Genomic DNA, 11,548 nt, shown 5'->3' on the forward strand with positions numbered 1-11,548 from the left:
AGCGAGGCAGCACCACGGAGGGTCTAGCATGCTGTGCAGTTGGTGCTTCCTTTTAGAGATCCCCGTCTCCTTCGCAAACTGCTGTAACTCCTCCATGCTGCAGTGACTGTTAGTGAGGTGAACCTGGGTCCTTCCCATTTCGCTTCTCCATGTTACCTTATGATATGGCCACTAGGCTCTGGCTGATTGAATTAATACATGGAAACTTTCAGAGGATCTGAGCCAAGGCCTACTGAAGTCAGTGAAAAGATTCCCATGGACTTTTGATTAGCCCCGCAGAGAATGCTCTGCCAGTAATAAAAAAGTAAGTCCCCAGCACTAACTTTATAGTTACATTTACATGGTATATTTAGCCTATACCTACTTACCATTTACACTTCTCTTGCAAAGGGGGTAATTATTGCATCTTTCTGGTACACCCAAAGAGTCCATGGTCAGTCAATACATCCAACAGAGAAGCTTTGGTGATGGGCTAGGAACACATCCCTTCTGCCTACCCTCAAGTAACAGAGTGAGATTGAATTTTTTTTTTATTCTGGGCAAGAGAAGTGAATGAATTCTAGCCACTTCATAAAATTGACATAAACCACCTCTATTTAATGTAAAAATGAATCTATTAAAAATAGCTTGAAATACAAAGAGACACAATTCCACACCTCTTGTGAGATCTAGAGGCATTGTTCATGTTTTAGGGTTATACCAATACTGATAATCGAACAAGAGGTGTGGTAACAGAATTGCATTGCATTGGGAGGGAGTGTTACAGTGGCTAGGGCACTAGGCGCTAATCCTACTTCTGCCATTTATCCAAGTCACTTGGCCCAATCGCCAGTAATGGGATTTTCTAAAGCGCTTAGCATTGACCTAACTGATGTAAATAGTAAAACTCCTATAGACTCCAATAGGAGCAGAGTCGGGCTACTCTGAGCACTTGTGAAAATCCCACCCTCTGGGCCTCGGTTTATCCCTCTGTCAAATAACAATGTTATCTATGGCATGTGTGTGCGTGCACATGCGTGTAACTTAAGTAATGCTTGTAAAGCACTTTGAATTTCTGTCTTGGAAGTTTTACTGTATATAAAAGCAAATAATGATTAGATATGGTACAATATTGGCACAAAATCATCTCTATTATAAAAAACAACAACCTGGACGCTTTAACCTCCTCACTGGAATTTGGCTAAAAAAATTTCAAATAAAAACAGGCTTTACCTTTACATTTTACCAACAATCTTAAAACTCTGTTGACTATGTACTGAAAAATTCATTCTAGATCCTAGGTCAACTTCTGCTCTCAATATGCCTGTGTAACCTCTTTGCATTCCAAAGAGCATGGATTTAAACAAAAGCAGAATTTGGCCCTGTATACATAATTCCATGTAGATTCCTTGCCTGATTATTCATTATTAACTAAGGTGGGTTTAGGATGATCAGTATAAAATGGGAACATTATCTCTTCCCCTTGGGAAAAAAGTACTGGTCTGAATTTTTGTCCAATGACAACAAACATTTTGAAACACAGATGCTAATCTTTCAAAGCCTTCCAGAAGGGCCAGTTGTCCACTGCCTTGCACTTTATGTTGTCATTCACACCTGTACAAAGTGAGTATAAGGCATTACCATCAGTGTGAGTGAGTGGAGAATTGTGTGGTGATATCATCTTAAATAACTTTCTCACAGTGGTTAAAAAAAAGTGCCAGGCAGTGGGGAGTGAGGCCAAAAATGCATTCTGGGAAGCTATGTCTCCTGGGGCCCAAATCAGCATCATTGACGTCAATGGGCATTTTGTCATTGGCTGGAGTGAGAACAAGTAGAACTTCTGTGCCAGACAGAAGGTGATGTCTTGATTCCGGAACATGTACAAGTCTCAATGCACTGGTTTTCTGACTCTTGCTATATGAGCATTTACTAGATGTGTATTATGAACCAGGAAGCTGTGATAGCACTTCCCAAGATGACTGGTTTTGTTTTAACATCAGAACTCTCTACAAACATACCACTGTTGAATTATTGTAGCGTTCCATAGTTTCTGATTTGGCCATTGCTACTGGCTGGTATTCTACTGGTCTGGCAAGAGGCGATATAACTGTGGCCTCAGAGGGTGGGGCAACAGGCAATATGATCCCTAAAATCTCGCTATTATTTATTGTGGTTTGATTCTTAACCCAATGTATAGAACTGCTCTTGCAGTTTGTTAAACCCATTTTTAGGACAGGGAACACATTACTATGACTAGTTACTGTGACCTGGTTTTAATTCAATTGTAACTGATTAAATTTTGCCCCTGCAGGGAACTTTAATTACTTTTTGTTACAATGGCAAACAAAAATCACTGATGCTGAAGAAATACTTAGTGACCCAAATACCAACTCTTCAGCCTGTGTGTTTTTGGCAAAATACAATCTCAGCTGGAAATAAATATCCCCTATATATAGTTTGAAAGCCCCCCTGTAAATGAGATATATATTTTCCTTCCAAATGTCTGGAATTGCAACCGTCTTTGAACATGTGTTTGAGCCACCTTTAGCATAGAAAGAAATTGCCACAAATGACTGTAGCATGTTTTTTTCAAACATACATCTAAAATAATATTCAGCTTGTCAGATTATTATTGACTTGACATAGACATCAAAGGCACATCTGTCTTTGGGTAAAGTGGGTTTGGCTGGAAAACCTTTGACAGAATATACTATATGGACTTGTAAATGCCGAAGAGTTATTTAATTTGATAATGTAACTAGACTGAAAACTTCAAGACTCTTTATTTTCTGCTTCTTCAGTCTTGTTCCTTTAGACAATGGCTCCATCTAGTGTCTGTGTAATCACAGCACTGAACTGTTCTGCTATTTCATGACTTGGAAGCTGCAGTCAACGATATGGTGCTAATATGCTTTGTCTTTTGCCCATGAAATATATTTGGACATTATTTCAGGGATTTGCTTCACCTGTCCATCTCAACAAATCCATTACACTAAATAAATGCCATTTATTTTTTAGACAATGGGCCAAATTCATCCTGCTGTAATTGCATGTGCTTCACTGGAGCTATACCAGGGATGGATGTGGCCCCAGGTTTTGTCAGACCCTACAGAGGAATAAGCAGGAGGGGGGAAATGTGGGAGGAAATTTGTTTCAGAGCCCTTTGCTGCTCTCATTGTGTTTCACACTGGAGATAGTAGTCTCTTGGCTTGTCCCCTCATGAGCATGCATTACTCTCAAATGCTGTGTTGGGACTAGCCTTTCTTGTGGCAGAACTGGCCACGCATAAACGGAAACACCATCTTACAGGGTGGTTCCAGCAGCCACATTTCCCCTGCATACCCTGGTGTTCCAGGAGCTATTAAGTGTAAATGCTTCCATGGGCATCAGTGAAGGATGAATGCTGATTTGGCAGTGTTTTATGTCCACTTCACATCTCTTTTGAATTGCTACCTTGCTGTGATAATGACAAGACATGGACCTCTTTGAAGTTCCTTGCTCAATACAGCTACCTTGCTGGACCGATATGAAGGCCTAGGCTTTTGTGAGATTCTTGGCTCAGCATCTCTAGCTTGCTGGACTGATGTCAGCTTCTGAGAACTCATTAGCTCTGTGCCTATATCTTGTCAGTCTGATGTCAAGGGGCACGCTGTTATAGGGTCACTGGATCAGCAGCTTTAGCTTACTAGGAGTATGTCAAGGTACAGACCTTGGTGAGGTCACTGCATCAGCATTTTTATATTTCTGGGCTTAGCACCACCCACTTTTGGATCTCTGGAAGATCGTACTGCATTCTTAGTTTATTGATCTTCAGAAAATAGTGCATGGCCCATGTGTTTTCCCTCTCTGTGAGGAGTTATGAGCTCCCAGAAGCTGTGTCTTATAACAACAAGCTGCCAAATTCTGCACCAGCTTCTAGATAGATTTAAGACGTAACAAGATGTAAAATGCATTCCAGCCGCCTAATCTGGAGGTGATACAGGCACAGAGATAGTTGCAAGCTCTGCATCCAAAGGCCTAGCCTGCTGGCCATACATGGATGAAAAAAGCTGATCTGGCCACAGATGGGAATCCAGCAGGACTCCTCGAGTGTGTCCTCACAAATGGTAGTTGAACACCCTCTATCAGAGGGGGGATGTTATCTTTGTCAGCTCATCTGGTTGTTTTCCTCAGCCAACCAACATCACCTTCATCTTCTCCAGATTAAATCTGAGCCAGCCAACTTCTCATCCACGCCCTCATCTCATCCAAACACTGGGCCAAGCAATCAACTGCTTTGTCTGGATCAGGTGATATGGAGATATAGAGCGTGGTGTCATCAGCATACCAAGGGCATTGAAACCAGTGTCTTTACTAACCCTCCCAGTGACCCCAAATATACATTGAGCAGGAGAGGTGACATAGTGCATGAACATGGAATGTAGAGTCACCCAAGAGCTGCCCTGTCTTCTTCCGCCATCACCCACAGATAAGTCAACAACACTTCCTGACTGAAGACAAGTGACAAATCTAATATTATTATGGACACACACAATCTTCATCCTTGGCCAGGAGATCATCCATGAAATGCAGCCAGTGCAGTCTCATACCCTGTGCCATACCTTGGTCAGTACCCAGAGTATCCCAGATATCCCAGATTATCAAGTACCAAGAGATATGAGGCCACCTGATACTCTGAAGTACTTTGCCATCATCTTTTCAGTAACCTTTGCCAGAAGTAAGTGAGGTACCGGGCAATAATTGATCAGATTTTTCAGTGTCAAATTATCGTTTCTAGAGCAGAGGCTGTACTGATGCTTCTTTAGGAGAAACTCACAGTCTGCCCATCCCTAAGGAGTCTTTGACATTCGCTACCAACAGCCTGGGAACTTTCAATAAGCAGGAATGACCTAGGTCCTGAGCACAAGCATAGGACAAATTGCTTCCGGTATTTCTAGAGTTTAACCTGAGCTAAAACTTGATAAGAGAAGACTTAGCTTTTATCTCTCTCTCACCCGCCACTCTCTCTGCAATCATGTCTGGCCTTCCTTTATGGTCACAGACAGAGCAGATTAATTCCTAGAGATTTTGTCTGCAAAACAACAAGAAATTTCCTCACAATGAAACATATTTATATTAGCAAATGAGTGGCGACAACTCCGATTGAGCAGGCTTCTCCACCACCCAAAGGGAATCTACTAATTGAGACTTTGCAGATGCAGTGGTGCTGGCAAAGAAACTTCACAATGCCTCTTGCACAGCCACAACATAGGACTTTAAACCCTCTGTGCTAATCCATCAGCCCCATACTGAGACTTCTACCATGGGCACTCCAGCTGCCTTTCCTCCTGCTTCAGCTGTCACAAGTCATCCACAAACCAAGGTGACTTGCGAGGTCGAAACCCGGGAGAAGATTGTCTAAGGAGCTGTTTCATTGATGGTTGAATTCAACAGGATGTTATAACAGTCCACCAAACCATTAAAGGAGTGGTCACTTAGCAGAACAATATTTTCCCTTGGAGCACTCTACAATCACTCAGGTTCCATTAGTTTTAGATATAACCATCATTCTGACCTCTCATTGGAGTAAACAGGAGATGTGAGTGCTCAACACCTCTGAAGATCAAGCTACTTTTACTGAGTTGCCAAAATGTGGATTTAAGTGACTAATGTTAGGCACCCACATTTGAAAATGTTGGCATAAGTTACTTGCCTATTTCAAGGTTACATGAAGTCTTTGCAATTGTTTGTAAAATTCTGACATAAACACTGTGATTTTGCTCATGTACAGTTGTTTTTGTGAGAGCCTCCAGTGAATAGATCACTTAATAGACTGAATCCTTTCTTTCTACATTTGAAATTAAAGTGGCTTCCTTCATAATTTACTTTTTACCACAATTCCTTATTCCAGCTAAAGTTTATTCACAGCTTTCTTTAGGCAGCAAAGGCAATAGAGATAATAAATAAAGCCCTCTGGTGCCAGGCAAAAACAGACGCAGTTTGATAGGAAAGTATACTGCTGTCTTGAAGGACCTCCTCGAATATGAGACATAAATCTGAGAAGGCTCTTTTGAAATGCCATAACCTTTCCTTCCTTATGGGAAACTTCTGTTCAAAGAGAGTGTAACTAAAGTTACAGCTCATCTGGACCTTGTTACCCCTAACAATGAATAGTAGAATGATATAGGAGGGCAGAAGCTGCAGAAATGAGCCATTTGGTGTGAGTATACGGTTCAATATCTTCATTATATAATATTCCTCTTTGAAAAAAACCTTCCAGGTGCACAAATGTAGTTTTTTTTTGCTCTCTTTTGTTCAGTGTCTGGAAAATACTAGTAATTGATGACAATCAGTACAGAATTCTCCAGTAGCCAGGTAGAGTTTTAAAGACCTAGCTGGAGCACTTCAAAAACAACCATGAACACTAACCAAAACAACAATGAGCTGATGATATGGGGGTTGGAGGGGAGGGATAAATTACATCTTCTTTGTTTGGGCCAGGGAAGAGTGTTTCCTTGATCCATGACTATCCACTGCACTGTCTGCCTATGCTGGTGTATATTACAATAGCGATGGGGCTAAACCAGGTCCCCAGATTTGAGCCCTGTATCCAGATCTGAATTTTGTATTATAATGAGGCAAATAAAAACCCCAGATCCAAACACTCCTGAGCTTTGTGGGGAAGGGGATCAGGAACTGGATCTGAATCAGAACATGCCCAAATTTCAGATTGTTTGGAGTTGGTGTTTGGCTTTGCATTATTATAGAGATAGGTTCAAGCTGAGAACATGGTCTGATATGGTGTTTTGGTTCTAGGCCATCTTTGTTATAAAATGACACTTTCTGCACTTCCGGGAATGAGATCACACAGTTCCCACTTTCTAAAGTACAGACAGCAGTGGGCCAGATCCTCAGCTGATGTAAATTGTCATAGCTCCAATTTATGTCAGCTGCCACTCTGGCCCACTGTGGTTTAGTCAATAATGAGGACTAGAAATCGAGACTCCTGGATTCTATTTCTGACTCTGTCACCGACTCACTGAGCCAGATCCTCTGCTGGTACATGTTGGCGTAGCTTCATTTATTTCAGGGGAACTTGTGCTGATTTGCCCCTAGGATGAGGCTCTGACCCACTGTTTGAGCTTGCGCAATTCATGAAGAAACCTGAGTGCCTACACTAAGGAGTCAGTTGGAGCTCTTGGTGATCTGCAGCTCTGAAAATCAGGCCACTTATTTTAGATGTCTAAACATGGATTGAGTGGCCTTTCAGCATCCTAGTATCAAAGTGATGGCCATAACCTCTTGGCATCTTAGTGTACCCATATGTGGAATGGTTAAAAGCTTTATTATCAGAGCACTTTGTGAAGGTTAATCAACTGTTTGTAGAACATTTGACATCATTGGCTGGATGGTGCGATATAAAAGCCAGATTGTGACTGGCCCTTATACAGGTCTGCATGAGTCTGAGGACACCAGGGAACCCAGGAACACTCTGTGAGGAGCACGCACTTTCTGGTTTTGATCCATTCTTTCTTTCGTTTCTTTATTAGTTCCTGCCCCTTTCCCATGCTCTATGTCGGCCATGGACTTGATCCAGCCCAGGCTTCTTGCTGAGTGTCTTATTCCAGGCTCAGTAACTCCCATTAATGAATAAAATTCATTGTTGGTTACCTGGTCCTTCCAGGTATGTTATCCAAAAATCCCCAAATGATTTGTGAATGACAAACTCATTTTTACATTTTGTCTCCTCAGTCAATTTGACCACTCCCAACATGGCTCTCTCTCATTATAGAAAATAAAATTAGCTTTTGATTGAGCAAATTAGGTTAAACATATCCAAGCCACATCCACACACAGACAAACAACGGAACATTCATGCCCTTTCTGTGCTGTTTAGAATAATGGCAGTGACAGACAGCTACAGAGGAAATTACTGAAGTTGTCAAACTCCACCTAGTGGAAGGAAAGCAGAAGAGAAAGAATGTGTGGTAACATTCTCGTGCTCTCACTTACACACACACACATGCACACACCGTTTCTCAGTACATTTAGAGAGAGTGAGAAAAGTTAGATCTTTTGTTTGCTGTCTTTGTTTATCTTGTTGGTCCTCTTTCCGATTTTAAAGAAAAGAGAGAGCATGCATTTATAGATTGAACTCCTTGCTCAGAATTTCAGTCCTGGGATTTGAGGTAACACAACCACACCAAAGTCATAAAAATCTTCTAGCACTGGGCTGCACTAATTTGAGAACTGAAGTTATGTAGACTGCCGAGCAATTAGATTAGCTCAGATTACAGAGATTTTCACATTCATGCATGTGAGGCGGTGTACTGGCCCTGCACTGGAGAGGAAGGGGTTAGGGCAACACTCTTAGCAGCGGAAGCCCCACCCCTTCAACCCTGCTGGGTATGCTCCAACTGCTGCTGCAATATAAAAGGGAGCTGCACAGCTCAGTCGGGTCTGATTGCTGAGGAGGGAAGATGCACCTCGCTGGCTCCAGCTGAGGAGCAGCCAGGAGCCTGGACCAAGGGAGCAGGAGATGCTGCAGTCCAGGCAGGCACCCACGGGGGCCCCAGGGAGATTACAGGTACCTGCGACACCCTGAAGACTCCCAGACTCAGCTACAGGAGTTAAGGTAGGAAGCAGCCCAGGGAGGGACCAGCCAGAATTCCCTTAGTAGTTGGCGTGCTGTGGGCGGATTGCCTGCCGACTACGTGGCAAACCCCATTGCCATTACCAGGGCCCTGGGCTGGGACCCGGTGGAGCAGGGAGGGCCTGGGTCCCCCTATCCGGCCATTCCCCCACTTTCTTGGGAGGCGGCCCACAATCCCTGCATCCTTCTACTGACTCTGGCCATTGGGATGCGCTTCCCTGCAGACAAGGGGAGTCCCGCTGACTCTGGCCATTGGGCTGTGCGACCCTGAGGCAGGGTGCAACCCTATTGGTGATGCCACAGGACTATCATGCCTTGCCCCACCCCAGGGTGACGGGGGTACTGGCCCTGTGACAATGCAGTTCAACATATTAATGAGCCAAAGTACCACAAATAAAACTTTACATGGAAAGTGCTATATAAATGTATACAGCACATATCTAGATGTAGATCTCAGAATGGTTTTTAAACATGAGCAAACATTACTCACCACCATTTTACAGATGGAGCAGCTGACACAGAGAGAGTAAGTGATATGCCCAAAATCACTCAGTGAGTCAGTGGCAGAATCAAGAATATAAGACCCCAGATCGTCTGACCCTCATACCTATGCTAATATATAGCTGCTCCAAGTGAAAACAGGCATACAGTCCATGAAGCGTAATGCTTAAAGGGGCTAGGGGTGTTGCGAAAACCTTATGTCACCACCTGTGCTTTGGAGCCATGTTGTTCCTGGCTGGCTAAGGCCAGTGGGGAAGAACTAGATCCACTCTTAGTGAAGATTATTCCTTGAGGGAGGGCAGATTGATGGCTTCAGTTGTGAGAGCCGTTGTATGACCCTCACTGCAAAACCCAGCAGTTGATGCTGACAAGTGCACCAGCTATCTTTAGTAATTAATGTTCACATTAAGACTATTGATAAGGTTGTGGCAAAGGAACTCGCCAAGTATTTGACTGTCTCACATCTCCGTGACTCCACACAGGCCTGGGTATGGCACAGACACTACATAGATAGCATTGGTAGATGAGCTCCTCCTAGTGAAGGATAAAGATCAGGTGTCCATGATGATATTGCTACAGTAGGTCTATCAGCTGCCTTTGATACCATTGATGAGGAGTTGCTGTTGTCCTGGCCTTTGAACCCTCGCTGGAGTAGACAAAGCTGTCCTTCAGTACCTTCATTCCTATCTCTCAGAGGGTAGTTTTGGACAATTGCTCATCTACCCTAACCGCTCCCTGCTGGGCTGCATCTTGTCTCCCTTCCTTGTTCAGACTTGTACATGGAGCCATTGGGATAGTTAATGAGAAGCATGGGGTACACTGATTTCAGTGGGCTAATGACACCCAGCTCTATTTCTCTCTCTCTCATCCAATCCAGGCTGCAGTGTTAAAATTCCTCACAGATATTTGGTAGAGACTGGGGCATGGCTGAGAGGTAGCTGGCTGAAGCTCCATCGACAGAAGACTGTGGTGATGTTAGTAGGCTGGATAGATCAGCTGGAAGAGATGGTGATGACTATATCTGCTCCTTTAAGTGAGGGTTTGTAGCTGCCATTTGACCCTGAAGTGAGAATCTAGCGGTATTGTTGCATTTTTACAGCGGCTACTGGATTATTTTAAGGACAACCTTTTGTTGTTTACAACTGGCCTGGAGACTCCAACCATATTGTTTTTTCAGCTGGGGAGCTTGCAACCAGGATCTGTGTCTTTGTTACCTCAAGACTAGATTACTGCAGTGCACTCTGCCTGGAGCTAAACCTCAGATATGCCTGAAGAATGAGGTAGGTGCAGAATACATCAGCCTGCTTGGTGAGTGAAGTTTCTCATTGGGAGCACACAACTTAAGTGATCTGGGAGTTGCATTGACTGCCTATTGTTTCTGGGTGGAGGTTAAGGCCTTCTAAATGGCTTGGGACCTGCCTATTTGAGAAGCTACCTCTCGTGCCGTGCTCAACTGCTGCAATACACTGTGCTTGCAGAGCAAGCTTTAGTGATGGCTGCTCAGCTTTGTAATTCATCCTCTCCCTTGGTTCAGTCTTGAGGACATGAGCTGCAAGACTTACTTTCTAGCTAGGCTTTGAGGACAGAGAGGGACATTAATGACTGAGATTTGTGGCCAGGGAGAGGTATTGTTGTTTTGATATCTCTGGTGGGTCATTTTCTGGTTTGGGGGCCACTGCAATTTTATTATGTTACTCTGGTTTTCAATACTGCGTCAAAGGTGTCTAGGGCATCATTGTTATAAAACTAAATAAACAGAGCAGCCTCGCCCAAGATGGAGGAGTAGGAGTGTGCCCTCCCCCTGATGGACTCTGGGTGCCTGTGGTGGTATATCCATAGCTGAATTTCTAGAGATGCTAATTAACATGATTGTAAATTCTAGTGCACACCGGGCACAACCATTTGTTGCTGGTTGTACTTAGGTTTTAAATATGACTAACAACAAATGGTTGTGTCCGGTCTGCACTAGAGTTTACAATTATGTTCAAAACATATGTTAAAACATGACCAAAAATGTAAACATTGACATACCCAACGGGTGCCATAGGTTGTGGCATCTGCAAGCGATCAAGGGATTCAGAAGTAAACCAGTAGCTGCTGGGAAAATCAACAGCCATTAAAACCAGAGCATCACAATTAAGAGGTAGGTTTGCAGCCTGGAGTGTTTTTTTTCCCCCTACAGCTGCTTGCAGTTGGTGAAACTGAGGTGTAAAGAAGATCCCTGGAACCCAGTCATACATGGTACCCAAACTAGAGCCATCTTAACAGCAAGGGTTGCTAAGGTCTGCTGCTGTGGGATGAGTTCTTCTAGCTTTGACTGGAGAAACTGGTATCTTACAAGATTCACCTCCACACCCTTTCCAAAATGGCCCTCAATTTTTCAATGATCCTTCTAGTTGCAGTCCTCTCCAACTGGAAAAATACATGCAGTTCCAA

Source organism: Eretmochelys imbricata, chromosome 5 (assembly GCF_965152235.1).
Source record: "Eretmochelys imbricata isolate rEreImb1 chromosome 5, rEreImb1.hap1, whole genome shotgun sequence".
Taxonomy (NCBI): Eukaryota; Metazoa; Chordata; order Testudines; family Cheloniidae; genus Eretmochelys; species Eretmochelys imbricata.